At 36.8% G+C, this 18,647-nt stretch overlaps 1 protein-coding gene and 1 non-coding gene across 7 annotated transcripts in view; one reads left to right on the forward strand and one right to left on the reverse strand.

Annotated features, from left to right (window-relative positions):
• LOC5575585 (disintegrin and metalloproteinase domain-containing protein 10) overlaps positions 1–18,647 on the forward strand; it is a 290,899-nt gene that overhangs the window by 98,205 nt on the left and 174,047 nt on the right. The gene's annotated exons all lie outside the window — the stretch shown is intronic.
• Positions 15,902–15,974, reverse strand: Trnak-cuu. The gene has a single exon. It is a non-coding gene; the product is annotated as a tRNA-Lys (tRNA).

Raw genomic sequence — 18,647 nt, forward strand, 5'->3', positions numbered from 1 at the left:
TCAAGTGTTTACCTGAAATGGTGTTGTGATGCGGTTGAACTTTCGGTCGGTACTCAGCAAACCAAATTAGCTGGGAGATGTGAGAGATAGGACGTGTAGTAATCGGTTTAAGGGGAAGTTGCAAATCGTTGAAATTAACGTATCTCGTACGGAATCATACCAATGTGCATTGGCCCAAAATGCTAATTGAAGAAGAAAGATGCATTTTGAAGTCAAAAAAATATATTTTAGACAAGGGTTTCTCAAAGAGTTGTCCACAGCCCCTCAGTGGGACATCTCAGGGAAGTGCGAGGGTGCCTCATTTCGCATAAAGACGTTTCACATGAAAAAAATCGCAAACAAACGTTTGGCATAATAGACATATCATAAACATTGAGTTGAGCTCGGCTAATTTTAATTCTTTTACCGAGATCCGCACAGCCGAGCGATCAGCAACATAATTTTAACTGAATTGTCAGCAAAAACTAAAGTTCGTTTATAGCAGCACCTTTGGGTGCCGCTGACATCAAACGTCACTTTTGCTGAGATATCAGCAAACGAACTTTAATCGAGATTTGCACAGCTGATCTCGGCAATCTCATATTTTAACTGGTATTACCTTCTAAAGTCATTTGCAGCTCTTTGTATTTATACTGATAAAACGATTAATTGTACAACTCTTGCTTGCATTTCAATAAGAGATTTTTCCTTCTTTTGATTATAGGCTGTTATTTCAAAACAAACTTATCTCATAATAGTTGACATTGTTCATCAACAGAATACTTCGAAACATTTTTTTTTCTTTCGGCTTTTGTGTTCAAAACGTATATTTACTGGCGTAATATATGATAACATTTTTATCCTAGAGCTAGCCTTCTTTCATGAAAAGCAATTCTGTCAATTTAAGCAATTTCAGCATAGTTCATGTTTTAAACTTATACTGAAGAGATAGTTATTTGAATCGATGAAGAATTATCCTTGTTGAGGAATGACCTAACGCGTAACTTTTCGTAAGGACTTAAGTAACAATGAGAGATCCTCTCTCTTTCGCTCTTTTTCTATAATAGCAGTGCAATACTAAAACTTTTGTGAAATTCTTCACTATAGATCGAAAGCAAATGTCCATACAAATAAAAACGCAACTCTGTTAAAATTCTAAAATTAATTCAAAATACTTTGTAGTTTTTCAGGCGAGTCATTCTGAGATGAACCTGCCTACGGTAGAAAATCCCTCAATAAAAAGTAAAAAAAAAACTCAGCTGCTCAGTCTTTTTAGAGTATTTATGTCGAATATTCTTCTTTTTCTTGGCATTACGTCCCCACTGGGACAGAGTAAGCTTCTCCACTTCCACAGTTATTAATTGAGAACTTTTCTTCCAAACATGCCATTTTTGCATTCGTATATCGTGTGGCAAGTACGATGATACTCTATGCCCAGGGAAGTCAAGGATATTTCCATTACGAAAAGATCCTGGACCGACCGGGAACCGAACCCAGACACCTTCAGCATGGCTTTACTTGGTAGCCGCGGACTTTATGTCGAATTTACATATTAAATATGATATTTAGTGATAAATTCTGGAATCAAGCAAACTTTGAAATAATTTCTGGCATAAACCAAATAAGAATATAACAAACAATATAAGAAATTGTCGAACTTAATCAAAAAACAAAAGTAAATTGGAAAACTGTCTTTCATACTGACAAAAATTCACCAAACGGTGAAAGGTGTCTTTCGTAAACAAAAATAAATCAATAAATAAATAAAAACATTGTAAGAAATAAAAACCTGGACAAATGTAGAAGAAATTCTTGAAGGAATTGCTAGCTAGAATTTCAATGAAACAATTAAAGGGAAGTTGCTACACTTTCCTATCAAACCTTTAGGAGATATATTTGAATAAAATCCTGAGTTTTATGCGTAATCCGGAAGAATGTGAGCGAAATCGATTAAGAATGACTTGATATAATTTCTGGGAGAGATTACTAGGACAATTGTTGCGGTATTTTTTTCCATGGAAGAATATAATCCAGTGTGTCTACTACCTGGAAAACCTTGAATTATCAAGAATTTTAATTTAATCTGGAACATGGAATTTTCAGAGAATTTCATAAACAAATTCATGACAGAATATGTTTATGACAAATGATTTTCGCGTCACAAGCCGACCACCTCCAAGAACGAAACAATCAATTTTAGGGCTGGTAGCTGGTCCCTTTTTACCTTTTTAAAGACTTGGTCTCTATTTTAATTCAAGTCTCTAATTTTTGATAAAAGGTCTCTGAAGTCTTTATTTTTGAACCAATTCCCTTAAGTCTCTTTTGGTATATTTTACTTGCAGTTGATTCTGAAGCAAAATTGTACAGGTTCCAGAGAAACCTTCAGAGACTTTTACAAGGCTTTTCAACTGACTCTTCAAAAATTTCATCACAGATTTCTCGAGGAAACTTCAGGAATTATGTTAGTGGTTTCTCCAGAGATTTCTGGAATTCTTTCAGGGACTTCTACAGGAATCTATACAGAAATTATTCTACAGATTCTTCTACCATTTCACCCAGATATTTTTCCAGCGTCTTTCAAGGAATATCTTAACAAAATTTCTCCAAAATTTGCTCCAGGAAATTCTCGAGCACTTCAACGTTACTACCCAGTAATTTGCATAGCGATTACTTTGAAAGTTTTCCCAAATTTTATCTTAGGACTTTCTCTAGATATTTTTCCACTAATCCTTCAACTGAATTTTCCAGTTGTTGAGTAATACTCTAGGAGATCTTCCAAAGATCAAAGATCTAAAGAAGCCCGACAAGAATTACGTCATTACATCTATGGTACCACATATATTCCAAAATAAAACTCAGGGGTTTTTCGAGAAAATATATTAAGAACTTTTCAAAGAAATCCTCAATTTCGACCTTGTGTTTCATTATTAAGTTCCTCTAGATTTTTCCCGGGATTTTTTTTCCAGAATTTCATTGAAGAATTACAACTGCAGTTCTCCCAAACATTTATCAATAAAAATCCCATTGAATCAACAAAAGATGCTTGCAGCATTTTTCCAGAAAATCTTACTACACATTTTTTTAGAAATTCTGTAAGATGTTTTTCTAGGAGTTCCTTCGGAAAATTCTGCAGGATATTATAAAGAGTGATCAAAACTCGTTTTTTTTAATCATCCTAACAGTTTAACTAGATACTCTACTAAAATTTCCTCAAGAGTCTATGAGTTTTTCTAGTAACCCTCATTCATCAAGGGTGACATAAAAACATACAAAAGTCTGAAGAACAATTTTTACGAAATCCCTGGAGGCATCTTAGGAGAAACTTTTGATAGATTTTTTGAAAAATGGAATGGAATGGAAAACTGGAATGGAAGAATCACCCGTTAAAATTCTGAAGGATCTCGAAAAATATCTGAAAGAATTTTCAAATGGAATACTGATTATCTCTGAGTTAATTTCTTTAATTATATTTGTCAAAAATCAGTTTGAGTTCATGAGATATCCAAAACAAAATTCTTTGATGAATTCCTTAGGAAATTTCTCGAAGGAATTTCACGGAAAATAATCATTAAATGAACTGAAGAAATTTAAGAGATGAACTAGCCTTGGGCTGGAAATCTCTCAAATAATGAAATCGAAACGTCTATCCTAACCTGTAAAACATGTAAATATCAAACATTAATTTCTGTAAACGAGTAGACACCCTGTAATTAAAACCCTAGCTATGTGGAATGCTTGCTTAAAAGCTCTTTTTCAGCAATCCCGTGATTGTCTAAATTGAAAAATAGTGGTACATAATAAATATTTTTGAAAAATTAGGTTTCTGATGTTATTTGCAAAAAATAGCTGAATTCCAAACAACTTCGTAACACTAGAAATACTAGTCGACTTCAGCTGAAAGATTAGTCTATATTTCATCGCTTTTGGGTAATAAAAGTCACATTAAACTCAATGAATTTGAAAAAAGTAAATGTTTTGTTTCGAACATGTTCCCTGAGTTTTTACCACATTTCATTCAGAGAATCTGAAAAAAAAAATCTTGCTGAAATGAAGTGATATTTTGGGAGTATTTCAAGCTCATGTATTGTTTTCCATATCCCTTTCAACAATTCCGCTAAAGAATATTTCTGGATTTCTCCGAAAATTATCTAAAAAAATCTTATCATGCTTTTATAAATTTTAGCAAAAAAGTTTTTTCAGAAATTCTTTAAGCAGTGCTCCCAACAGATTGTGTTGGTGTGATTTTTTTTATTATCTCTTCAAATCCTTGCTTCGTAATACTTTTTCAGATATTCTGCTATGTCAGGCATCTTTTCGTAATTGAAATTTAATTAACTTTCCGGGACATAAAGTATATACGAATGCGAAATATGTTATCAACTGTGAAAGTGCTTTTAAAACACTTTGAAGCGGGCTCTGTTCCAGTAGGGACGTAATGCCAAGAATAAGAAGAAGAAGAAGACAAAACAGGCATTATTCAAATAAGCAGATTTGAGTATTGTCTGTATTATTTGTGTCCTGAATTGCTTATTTGGCACATACGCATAGGGCTACGATCTTCTTCGTCGTAAGCGCTAATATTCGTCGTATCAAACCTAAAATGTTCCGCTATCGAGGATATTAGAACTTACCTGCAATATAGATTAATTTTCCAAGTATAATTTTGTGGAAGCTGTTAAAACTACTGTATTTCGATAATTAACCAGTCCAGATATGCACTTTTTCACCGATATCGTATGGACGAAGACGTACCAAGCGAGATCTGATTAGCGGTTGACTGAACCATGCCACTTTACGATTCATGGTTTTTCCCGCCCCTCTGTGTAACTTAATTCACCGGGCACTTATTTGCAGTACGGAAAACCCTTGTACATCTTCACTGAAGGATTCTACTTTTGGGATTCTTTTTATTCACATTCTGCTCAGAGGGCTAGTGAAGGAGTCAAAGCAGGTTTCAATAAATTTTTCACTTGTAAAATATTACAGATTTTATTAGCATCTGCAATGACAAGTATTTTTCCGAATTTTATCAAGCAGGGATTATGTAATGACTTTTCCATATTTTTATGAATTAGATTTTTAGAAGAATTTCTATAGAAATCCCATCCATTCAGTCTTCCCAAGAACTGAACCGATGTTCATCTTTGGTTTGAACCTTGCAACTTGTATTGAACCGCGAACGTCTTTGTACCAGTGTGCCATGCCAAACCCAGTGCATGTGTACTTCGGTTCAAACAAATAATGGCACAAAGCAGACAGACAGAGAACTGTTGAAATACACGAGGATAATTTCTCCGAGCATATATAGAACTTCTTGGCACAAATCGCAAGACACTTGTGGCTTGAATAAATGTTTTATTTAAGCAGATTAATTAACATCAATATTTCATGTAACATTTAGCGGTGACTTTATGAAAAAAAAAAATAACAAAGGAATTTACTTATTTCCCAACTGAAACAGAGCGTGCTTCACAGCTTCGTTTATTAAGACAAGCACAAAGATCGTTTATGCCCTAAAAAGTCCACACCTTGCATGTGATAAAATCCAAAAATATTGTTTAGGAAAGTGAAAAAAAAAATCTAGCCTGGGATATTTACGTTTTTAAATCCAAAAATATTGTTCAGGAAAACAAATAATCACATGAGAAACAAAATACCTTAGGATAATTACGTGGGTGAACAAGTGACTCCGAAATATCTACTGAACAAGATTATCAATTATTAGAATCGACACTGATTCTAAAATCACTATTTTTTTATTTGTAAAAAAAACGTCGAAAATAAAAGAAAAACAAATTCGCGATTTCAATCTCTTTTGTTGTATAAATTATACTGCCTCTAGAAAGTTCAAGATAAGCAATGTGTTGTCTAAGACTCTTGTTGGATTATATGACACATAATTGAAGTTTATAAGAAATGTCATATAAATGTCTATGGAAGTTGTTTGTGTTTTACGGATCTACGATTGTTCAATTGCTTCTGGCATTAAACCGAATGCCTTGATAATAAAGAAAGTTACTCCATTGAGTATTTCAACTCGATTGCCATCTTGCCAACATCGAGTCCATGAACGAATCAAACTAGTTCAAGGATCCAACTACTCCAATCGGTCCATTAAATCTGAATCGCAAACTTCTCTCAACCTTGACTCTAACTTTTCGAAAAGTGCTGACCTCTGTTTTAACGTTTATTGGGAATGAATAATTGAGATCCATTTCCGCCTGGAACCAGTCACCACATTCCATCAACTTTCATTATTGTACAGTACAATCGTACTGAGAACTGTTTGCTCATGGATTTGTCGCTATTAGGCTGTTGGCAGCTGATATCACTGGATGATGGAATTTAAAATGTAATACATTTGCTGTATATCTCATTTTGACTCAGCTACAAACCATACCAATCCATCCATAAATTCTTCCAAACTTTGTTGCCAATTTGACCGAACCCAGATGCGAATTTCAGCACAAGTACCCGCAAAACCAATCCAGCAATGACATTTTCCCAAGAACAAACCCATCGAAGTGGAATGATTTGTTCCCAAGTGAGGAAAACATTTCCTCCGGTGCCATTTATTTTAGGAGCTTAAAACACACTTCCAATGCACGATGGAGTAGGGTTCGTGTATAATGACAGCCAAAGGCAGCCGCAGCCGACCCATCAGCAGACCGTATTTTTCCCGGTAAAAGCTCAAAGGTCAGCAACTTTTGCTTTCTTGTTGAATAGCTGGCTTCGATCGGCGAAGATTCGGCGAGGTCGGAAATCGGCGTCATGTCCCAAGGCTCACGAGCGCTGACGGACGGGGAGTGACGAAATTTATAGCGCTCACTGCTACGAGTTTTTCCTTTCCATTGTGTGAAAGAGCTCTCTCTCTCTCTCGCTTTTTATGGCAAGGATTTTCCCGGATAAAGGAAAATGCGGTCGTCTCGGTGCCAAGCAAACGGATAAATCAGTTCCTGTCTTCTTGGTTGCCGTCTTCCGTTCCGTTTTCGGTGAGGAATACTTTGTTGAATCCCTCGCGGCCGTCTTTACTACGTCGTTGAAGCAGGGATGGTAGCAAGTGTCTTTTTAAAGACTTAGAGACTTGGTCACTATTTTAGTGCGAGTCCTTAGAAAAGTCTATATTTTATCCAAAATTCTATCTTAAGCCTCTTTCTCGCTACACAATTCTGAAGGCTCCAGATAAAACGTAACTATTCCACAAGTACTTCAGGAATGGCTTGTTAGACTCCTCGAGGTAAAGCTGCAGGAATTCTTCTGGTGATTTCTCCAGAGAAATCTTCTCCAATACCTTCAGGGACTCTTTCAGGACTTTCTCCAGGAATTCATCTAGAGATCCTGTTACCTTTTTTCGCAGAATTGGATTTTTCAAGGAGTGGTTAAATTTCTTGATGAAATTCACAAATATTATTCCGAAAAATTTTCCCAGAAAATTATCAATAACTCTAGATATTTTTCACATATATCTGCAGTTGTAATGGTAGGAGACATGGGCGTAGCCAGAGGATGGCATTGGAGGAGACGTTGACCTTCCCTAGTCGGCGGAAAAGAATTACAATCAACTAGATTGATATGAAAAATAATTGATTGTTTGAGTTTTATCAATATACATATTACAGTCGACTGTCCACATCTCGATATCTCTCCCTATGTCGATGATATCTTCATACATTTTCACTCTCTATACATCGATATACTCCTTATCTCGATATCACGTTATCTCGATATGTTATTCATTCTCGATTTTCTTTCCATGTGTCCATATGGAAATCTTCAATGAAATTCAACCTAAGACTGATAAAAATTGTTTAGCGATGAGAGGTCCTCCAAAAACTCAGATATTCTTACAAAAATTTACTTATACAGACAACGAAACGCAGTCTATCAAGAAGGCAAAATATACGCCTAAACGTCGGAAAGTTGAAGCAAAACTCGATAGCAACCACAAAAACTCCGTAAACATTTCCATTATTCCCAAACATTTATTTTATTTTCATTCTGAACATTTACAGAATTCACACCAAACCAAATTTTACACCAAATTCTTCATGATCATTCAATTCTACAAAAAACTGCTTAGATTACCGAACGATACTTTTAGCAATCATTCCAGGACTTGATAAAACTTCAATCAGTAATTACTAATGAACATCTTCAAGCATTTCTTTAGGCAGAGATTCCTCAAGAAATTGCTCCAAGAATTCTCTACAGTAATTTGCACTAACAGTTTTTCGATACTTGCTTGGAAATTTCTTTATGAGCTATTTCAAACATGTTAGTAGAATGTCCCGGTTGATTGGAATTTGTTTGGGAATATTCCCGGTATATTTTACCGGGTCATTCTAGAAGTTATTACAGGTACTACATAGAAATATTCAAGAAGAAATACATAGAAACATCCCAGAGATGTTTTCAAGAATTTGATTCAGGGAATTTTACCTAGACTTCTCTTGGGGCCTTCCTCAAATATGGATTCGGAAACTTTCCAGAGTTCCTTCGGAAAAATAATCTAAGAATTTAACCACAAGTATCATAAGTGATACATTTTAATTTTCTATCGAAATTACATCTTAAACGTATAGTATTGATCTGTCAAGGAATTAATCCTGTGACTTCCATTTGAAAATATCTAATGCTTTTTTTCGGAAATTCGAATTTCCGGACGCTTCGGAAGCCGGTACACTGGTCTTTTTCACGGTGTTTTTGGACCAAATTCCGATTTTTACGCCCACAATCCATAATTAAAACGTTTTCTTCATTCTCCATGGATAAAAGGCGCCGAAAAAAAACCAGTTTTGGGTGATTTAAGGCCGGTATCCGGTATTCGAAGCATCCGGACACATCGAATCAACAAGGTGTAAATATTTCTAAAACACAAAAACAAAAATATCATCTGAATATTTCTGCAAATTTCTCTACACATTGCTTCATGGATTTTGCATTTTTTTTTTTTGCAAGAGATAATGAAAAAACCATCCTGAAAAAATCTTAGGGACCTCTAAAAAGATTCTAAAACGTTTTCTAGAGTATTTTAGAAGGAATTTCTTAAAAAAAAAAAACTGCAGATGAATTTTCAAAGCATTCTTGGGAAAATTTACAGCTTAAGTAGATTCCAAGAAGAATTTGTCTAGGAAATACTAATTGGAGAAGTTTGTGTTAGAGATATCTCTGGAAGAACTTTTGGTAACATCCTTAAAAGGAATTGATGGAAAATTTAATACCGAGTCCCAGAAAAATTGCCCGGAGTGTCCAAGGAAAAATCTTGACGACACCTCTAAAAAAAATAATAACAAGAAATTTGAAATATTTCCTTGAAACAATCCGTAAATGGATTCCTGAAATTATATTGACAGCATCCCTGAATCAAGCCGTAGAGGAGTTTCAAGTGCAATTCCTGAAAAAAAATCAAGAGAAATTTAAAGGCATCTGTTGACAAATGGAATGTCACACTTGTTGAACTCATAGAAAAATATTTGTAATCTAGGAAGAAAATAAATTTTTGGAGTAGTTTACGGAGCAATCTCTAAAACAAATGTTAGTATAAAACTCATGAACTCATGCTTTGCGTCTTAAAAAAAAATCGAAAATACTTTAACCTTCCTAATGCGTCAATGTTGCACATTATCCATTAAGGGTCAACATTGACCCATAATTTTAAAAGGCTCTTAAAATCCATTTTTGAGCCGATTTTCGGAACCCTAGAATGGAACTTCGGACATTTGTTTGTATTCAGTGGGGTTATTCTGGACACAAGAGCACCTGGAATCTGTTACAAAAGGAATTGGCACATATCTTAATCATAAACATAACTTTTGGCAGCAATCGAAATTTTGTGACCAGTTCAAATAGAACTCCAGGATTTCCTTCAGAAAAACCTCCAGAGATTCCTTCAAAATTTCCTCTCGAAATATCTTCAGAGGCTCTTCCAAGTCGAATCTAGTACACGACACTGAAGACTGCCTTACAGCTGAGGTCGAAATACGCGTATCTGTCAAAAGATACAACCTCTGGTGAAATTGAATGGTCTGAATGGACTCTTCCATAGATTTCTCCAGGAATTCTTTCGGAGATTTAACAGAGATTTTTCCAGGAAATCCTTAATCTCTACAGTAAACCGTACACCAATTTTTTCAGAGATTCCGCTACTGCTTTTGCTAGAGATTTCTCCAGGAAGAACCTTTGTTTGCCATGAGATATTTTAGATCGGTTCTGATAAGGGTTCAAGAAAACCGACAAGGGACTCCTGCAAAAAGATATCTATAAGGATTCCTTTAAAGATTCCGCCAGGAGTTCCTGGAATGTCTCCAATGATTCCATTACAGATTCCTCCAGTAAAATCGTTACTGAGATTCTTCCAGGATCTGTTTCAGGAATTCTTCCAAGAATACTCCGGATATTTCTCCAGGGATTTTTCGATTGATTTCTGCTGGCATTGCTTCAGAGATTCTTCTAGAAAATCCTCCAGGAAAATATCTTCAAAAGTTCTTCAAAGCTTTCTCCAAGAATTCATGTAGGAGTTACAATAGGATAATCTCTTCATCTCTTCTTCTTACTCAAGATATTTTTCTACTGATTTCTCCAGAATTTCCTTCGTGGATTCCTCCATGGATACATACAAAGATATCCCCATGTAGTCCTCTCGAGATTCGTTTAGGAATTATTCCGAAGATTTATTCCGGGATTCTTATAGGTGCTCTACAACTCACAAATTCCTCAAGACTTTTCCTCCAGCGATTCTTCCAGAATTACCACCAGGAAAATCGCTACATGCTTACTACTTCATGGATTTCTCCAGATAATCCTCCAGGGATCAAAAAAAATCTTTGGGAATTCGTACTGGGCGTTCAAAAAATCCTCTGGAAGTTCCTCCACTAGTTCCTCTTGAACCAGAGTTTCTTCCTTGAATTCGTACAGGAATTTCATCATAAGTTATCCTAATAATTTCTCCAAGTATTACATAGGAAAATCTCTACAAAAGAGTAATATCTCATAAATTATTATATCTGTTCTGATAAGGCTCCAAAAACACCAACAAGGGATCGCGACCAGGAAAATCGTTACATGTCTTACTCCAAGGATTTCTCCAGGTAATTCTTCAAAAGTTCCTTTTAAAATTTCCCCAGACTACTCTAGAAAAATCACTACATGTTTTTCCAGGGATTCCTTTGGAGTCCCAGCGAAATTTCTTCAGTGATTCTACCTGGAATACCTCCAAGGATTTTCCAGGGAATGCTCCAGAGATGCCTCGAGGAGTCCTCCAGTAGTTCACTTACATAATCCTTAAGAGATTCCTACACGGGTGGAAATCAGAATCCAAAAACAAGATTATGACTCATGATATGATTTCAAAGTGTTTTCAGCTTATGAAAATACACCATGATTTGGACTCATGTTATCATGAGTCGAATTGCCGTAATGCAACACACGCGTTATGCTTTTGTTGCGGATTGCTCGGATCATGAATCACATGCCTAAAATCATGAGCCGCTCATCCGTTTATGATCGACAGCATAAAAAAAGCTTGAGCGAGAACCTAGAAACTTTTGATTGAGAGTCCCGTATCATACCACACTACAACTTTATCATGTTGAAATGGAGAAGATCGAAACAAATGAAATTATGCAATGCACCCCGTTTAGTGTTGTTACTCTGAATGTTCCGCATATGAGGAATCATGATTATGACTTCAGGAACCATGATTTGTGGTCCTGGTATCTATCCAAATTATGAATTTCATGACTTGTAAATCATAATTTGGAAATTAGATTTTTATCCGTGTACAGAAGTTTCTCTGAAATTCTCCAGGGATTGCTCAAATAACTTCTTCAGAAAAGGAGTTCCTGGAGAAATCTCTAAAAAAATCACGGAGGAAATCTTAAAGAAATTTTAATTCTTTTTGATGAAATCTTGGAGGAATTTATGTAGAAATATTTCGAAGAATTCTTCAAGGAATCTTTTTAGGACTTTTTGGAGGCCAAGAACTAATCTCTGGAGAAATTCAAAGGAGAATCCCTGGATGATTTCCAGAAACAATCCTTAGAATAATGCATGTAACGATTTTGCTGAAGGTATCCCTGGGAGTATTCATTCAGGCAAATCTTGAGGAATCTCTATAGGAATTCATAAAGTTGTTTCTTGTGGGATTCTTAGATATATTTCTGGTGGAATCTCCGGAAGAATTCTTGATAGACTTCCTTAAGTGATCCCTGGAGCGATTTCAAGAAAAATTGCTAGAGGAATCTCGAGAGGACTACCTAAGTAATTTCAAAAGAAATCTTGTGTAATCATTGAAGAGATTGTTGTAGTGTAACCTGAAAAAAGCTCTTAATCTCTACAAAAATCCCTGTAGAGGTTTTCCCGGGGGAATCCTTAGAAAAGTCACTGGCAGAAATTTTGGAGAATTTTTGGAGGAATCTCTTTGAAGTCCTGTAAGTAATCTCTGCAATAATTCCAGGAAAAGTTCCCTGAGGAATCCTTGGAGAAATCCCAGTAAAGATTTTCATTGGATCATCATTGGAGCCTTTCTAGCAGAAATTTTTCAGATACTCCTGGTGAAATTGCTGAAGGAATCCCTGTAGAAACTTTCCTGCAAACATTCCTGGAATAATCCTTGGAGGAAACCCTTAGGGGAGCTCCTGACAAAATTCCTGAATGAATTGCTGGAGGTATTTCTGGAGCTCTATCAAAATCGGTCTAGAAAATATGATTGCGATCAAGAGTTCTTCTTGGATTCTCTGGCAAAACCGCTAGTAGAATCCCTGGAGCAATCGCTGTAGGGATTACGGTAGAAATTATATTGGAGGAATTCCTGGGCGAATCGTTGGAGGAATCTTCGAAATAACTCTTGGATCGATCTCTAGAAGGCTCAATGGAGATATTTCGAGAGAAATTCTTGAAGGTATTTTTGGAGTTTTTCCTGGAGGATTTACTGGAGCCCTATTTGAAAGTAATATCTGAAGGAAAGTTGGGGCAAATATCTAAATCAATTTCTGATTAAATTCGTGAGTAGAATCATGAAATAATACATGCAGTAATTCGAGTAGTAACTCTTGAAGTAATGATTTAAAAAATGTATATAAACGAAAAACCTAATTTAGTAATATGCCATATAATTTCATTGGAGTTTGTATCCTTTGACAGATACGCATATCTCGACCTGAACTAAGTCGAGTCTAGTACACGACACTGAAGACGGCCTTACAGTTGAGGTCGAAATACGCGTATCTGTCAAAGGATACAAACTCTAGTGGAACTAAATGGTATAGTAATAATTTCGGGTTTTCGTTTAGTTAAAGGTATTCCACTGAAAAGCTCGAAGATTTATCATCAAAAAATGTCTTCCGAATATTTTCAGAGAAATATGTTATTCGATTCTATGATGTACCAGGTCTCTTCATTCAGACATAAGGTCCCCAAAAACTTCCTATAATTGAGACACGCAGTCCGCAGTCGCTACCAGCCCTGTTATCCATGCTGCTGGCAATTCTCAATTACTGACTGCATCAGTGGGGTGGAGATGGTTGGATCCTTGAGGGCGAAGGGCATTTAATCAAGACGAAAATTAGATACACCGACTGGATTACCGGGCGGTGGTTCGGGACTTGATTTTCTTGAACCCACCCGGAAAGGGTAAAGGTCTTGGCAATTTGAGCACATTCCGAACGGATTATTAAAGTATCCGAAACTGCAATTTTTCGAACAAAGAATCGAGCTCGACAACAAAGACTCGTAAACCGATACAGCCGTGCCGTTCCTCTCGCATAGTTGATTCGGGGGAGGATTGTTGCTGTTTCGCAAACATTCCCCCGGAAAGTAGTCCCGCTTGTATATCGAATGCACAATCTCAGCACTTTTTAGAACATGTTTTGTCGTCTAGACACAGTTTTATTGTAATCTTATCAGACGGCAAACAAGCGCCGAGCTCCGTTCTACCATATTATCGGGTTGTTGGTAGACGAAGACGACGGAGCAGAACTTCCAGTAGAGAATGTTTCGATTTATTTGAACCACAGGCGGAGTTTGGAGGATGATGGCAACAAGCATTCGATGAATCCAATTTGCATATAAGAACTCTCGAGACGTCTTTATTGGGGAGTGCATGAGAGATTGTGTTTTGTGCCGTGTTTTTTCCGAATGGAATAAATTCGGTTCGGTGCCATTGAAGTTCCAAACAACAGATGGGCATTGAGTAGTAGAATAAATGTTTAAAAGTGCATAGATTGGGTAAATGCGGAGGGTGTTTTGTTACCTAATTTTTACCTAATAATTTATGAATGACCCCCTTTCCAAAAAGCGAAGCTTTCTGATATACCTTTACACATGAACAAAAACCTAAAAACAGTATTGAAAATTCTAACTTTGTTTCGACTCAAACATCTTATCAGCTGACTAATTTTCCTTTCTTTCTCTGTTCTTTTCAGGTATGTTTCCGGTTATTCATCAATGATTCCATAAGTCTACTTGTGGTGTTTTTGCAATACATATGCAATTTAATTGCTTATCGCAGCGTTGTTCATCTTAGCGCTTCCAGTTTCCACTGCAACATACACCAATTCACTACATCCTACCTGGCTAAATTAAACCATTTCATTCTTGCTCAGTTAGGACAGTCTCTATATCGGATCACCATCCGTAGCAATCCCATTAGAAAATAAAAAAATGTCCAACTATTAACATCGCAGCCATTTCCCATTGGCACCACGGGTCGCTACCGGCTTCAAAACGACCTCGTCAGTCCAACCGGGACTGGGAGGGATCAATCCTAATGAGAATCAGACACGCACAATCCTCACTATGCACAACAGATGGCACTAAAGGGCGAGGTGTCGTTACGACGACACATACACCAATATGGTTCAACTGAAAAATGTGACTAAACGACAAAGGTTGATGAAGCTTCCGTGCTGGAATTTATAACAATTTACTCGATCCCACTTTCTCTATTGCAGTGCCAAATGGGAGTCAATAAAGGAGACCGTCAGGCGTTAAGTGGATGAAAAAAAATGGCCAACGACGACGATACACACGTCCTAGCATGAGGAAAGGCCGTCTGTAAAATGAGAGCAATGATTGTCGCTGCGACCAGCTGTGGATGTGGATGAATCAAATTGTGTCAAAAAGGATAACTGGAGATGCGGGGCATCGATCCCCGTACCTCTCACATGCTAAGCGAGCGCTCTACCATCTGAGCTACATCCCCTTATATCTAAATGGCAGCTCCTAACGCATGTCAATCTTGTTCTTATTTGAAGGTGCAATAATTGTGCATAATTATTCGAACGAGTACAGGATTTTGTGTTGTGAAGAAATGCTAACTGAAACGCGTATCATCATCACTGTGCTTAAGGTGATTATAAAGCGAAGCCAAACTTTGAATTTTAAAATGCACAAGACGAGAGTATCTGACAACAGTTCGCGTTGAAAACCAATCAAATTGCTTGCTTGCTGGTGGTGACCTATGGGGTAGATTTTCGACGCGGAGCGCTATTTAATTCTCAAGTCTTGTGCTCTTGAAAATTTGAGGTGTGGCTTCGTTCTATAATCACCTTAATGTCATGAAAACATTGCATTAAGGCTAAGTAACCCGTCATTCGTTTTGGCAACAATGATGACTTTTCAGCTTGCATTTCAAAGTGATAAAACTCAGTGTTGATAGTTTATATTGACCTAAAAAACTATCACTGTACGCACTAACATGCATAAAGTATGCTGATACTTTTTCAGCTGTGTCAGTGCAAAACCAACAGATTTTCCTTGATTCAAAATCGTGAGGTGAATTAGCAACAATCATCAACGACGCATACAAATTTCAATGACGGCAAAGTAGCCTTAAACAATCAAAGTCGATCAGTTTGTTAGAAAATTTTCGTTGATATCAGTGGTATGTCACGTAGATCAATCATTATCATTCCAAAAAATTACTCGCCCAACGTGGGGCTCGAACCCACGACCCTGAGATTAAGAGTCTCATGCTCTACCGACTGAGCTAGCCGGGCACACATCACCTCTTTGATACTTCCCACTTAACTTTTGACACGCCACCGCTGTTATCAGCACGAAACTTTCTCTTCCCGTTCCGAACTGATAACAAACCATCAACAACAACAACTGCCCGTGACGGAACGCAGAAAGCAGCCGTTCCACGCGGCATCATCTAGTTTCCACTCGACACCTCGTTAATTGTTGGTCAATTACTACATGTGACCTCTCTTCGGCGTAGCGATTGCCCCTATCTCGTATCTCCCCCTCAGTTATTAGATTTGCTCCGCATACAAATACAAACTGTATTTTAAGAGTGCGCGTATCACAGTGGTGCTCAATCTGTGGCTTGCGTGCCATGTGGCCATCGAAATCCATAAATGCATAATTTCGTAGAAAGTACACATTTTCATTTAAATTAAGCTTGAATTATGTATAAGAAGCTGATGAAAATTATAAATAATAGTAGTCAATAGTTATGCATGAGTATTGCGTAAAGTAATCGATTTTGCTTAAAAATGTACTCATAATAGTGAAAATGCAAGGCTTCTCTTGAAAATCGTTAGCATCCCGTTTCGAAACTCCAATATTACGCTAGGATTCATAAAGTTTTTGGAAAAAATCAATAGATTTCTGATAGAAATCTTCAAATCTCCGCCAGGTATCCTCAGGATATGGTTGCAAATCTAGTATTTGCCGTGAATTTTTAGGACATCGCAGAGTATCCATAAACTCATCTTGGTATCCGAGAAATACACATTTTTCCGATAAAACTTTCTATGAGTTTTTAGAAATCCGAGGATCACGCTTGGAATCCTTAGATATCGCTAAGAATAAAATGAGATTGCATTTGGATGTTAATAGGAATCCTTAAGTTTCCGTTAACATATTCTTGATTCCTATAGATACTCATAAGGAATCCTCAAAGAATGTCAAGATTTCATTACAATCCCGCACATAATCCTCATGAATTCTGTTTGAATTTTTCTAATGCTTCTTTTAATACTTGAGGATACCGCTGAGACTTCTCAAGATACCCCTAAGGATCTTTAGAGCCCACTACTAATACCCAAATTTCGCAGGGATCTCTCTGGAGATCTTATGAAAAGAAATCTTTAGAATCGTGCATAGAGCTCAACTTGAAGCTTTCTGAATTCAGCTTGGAATTTATAAAATCCCGGTAGATACATCAGGAGTACGTGAAAAGCTATGTTTGGTATCGCTGTTAATGTTCAAAAATACCTAAGATCGCGCTAGGAATCTTGAAGATTTCGTCGACAATTTTAAAAACTACGCTTCCAAATCCAGAATACCAACAGAAATCCACAAACTCTGTTACGATCTCACTGATAATGCTCAAGGTGTCGCAGCCGTGATGAAAAACTGAATTCGGTCCGCCAAAGTTCGAACCAGCTTGAGCACCACTGGCGTATACCAACGTGCGAATCACACGGATACGAATCTGTCACAGGAAACACAAAGTGTCCGTGTATGTGGTCCTTCTACACACATATCTATATGTATAGAACGGATCGGAGCACATGAAATTTCAGAACCGCGCGTGCGGCGTTAGGGGATTTAGAAACTTGTTCAAACGAGTTCGCTAAACGCCGCAACCAACAACGGCCAGCTGATTCGAATTCGAACTCGACCTGTGGTGACGCAGCCAGCGTGGATTGATGATTGTTCGTCGAAATTATTTCTTGTGTGGTCGATAAACAGTCGTATGTATCGGTGTTTGTACTGACATAAAAATGAAGAAAAACTTGAAGTCATATTATATTTAAGATACATAGGAAGCAATGGCTATTTTATAATTATTAATAATACGTTAGTCGCCTCTCTAGCATGTTTGTCGAATAAGACAGTTGATACATATTTATTGAAGTTTCAATCGCTTCATTACCTACTCAAGAAAATTATTTTCATCAAAACTGGATATGTAGGTAGTATCATAAAACCTAACTGATAAAATAGTGACTTTTTTCTGAGAAGTTGACAATCTTAGCACTTTGATGAGCATGATTTGTTGCACTGCAGTTTCCCATTTGAATATGAATTCTTATCTATCTGCTGTCTATATATGTGGAATGTTCCGTTCTAAAAATATAATCCAATATGATGTGTGCCAATCTGTCACTGGACGACACGAAAATATATACATCCCAACCTTCTTTTACGACCGTTATCGGGGGATCGTAAAAAAAATCAGGGTTATAAATAAGTTTTTGAAAAATACAGCATACAGATATGGGAATACTATTCCGAGATGTTCGGCAAAGTTGAAGCATTGATTGAGAACCTTCCAAAATGGCCATTCAAAATTTCATATTCGGATAATAAATGGCAACACTGCTCGATTGTTATCAAAAGAGCCAATTGTATGGGGGTGTTATATGCAAATACCAAAAGATTTTAAAGATAACTATACTGAATGTTCACCAAAGTTGAAGGGAGCGTTGCATGCTATACAGTCGGCCGAAACACAAATGTTAATGTGGCTGGCAACACTGTTTAAGAAGAATAAACTTTTGTTTAGCCAATATCTCAATATCCTGACCACTTAGAAATATGGCGTATTCGGCAAAGTTGTTCAGTAGCTCATTGACTATCGTTATTCAATTCAAGAGGTTCAAGATTTTGCCAACATGCAGCGCTAGTAAATATGGAACTTGCTTCGAGATTTTGTT

This window comes from Aedes aegypti, chromosome 2 (assembly GCF_002204515.2).
Source record: "Aedes aegypti strain LVP_AGWG chromosome 2, AaegL5.0 Primary Assembly, whole genome shotgun sequence".
Taxonomy (NCBI): domain Eukaryota; kingdom Metazoa; phylum Arthropoda; class Insecta; order Diptera; family Culicidae; genus Aedes; species Aedes aegypti.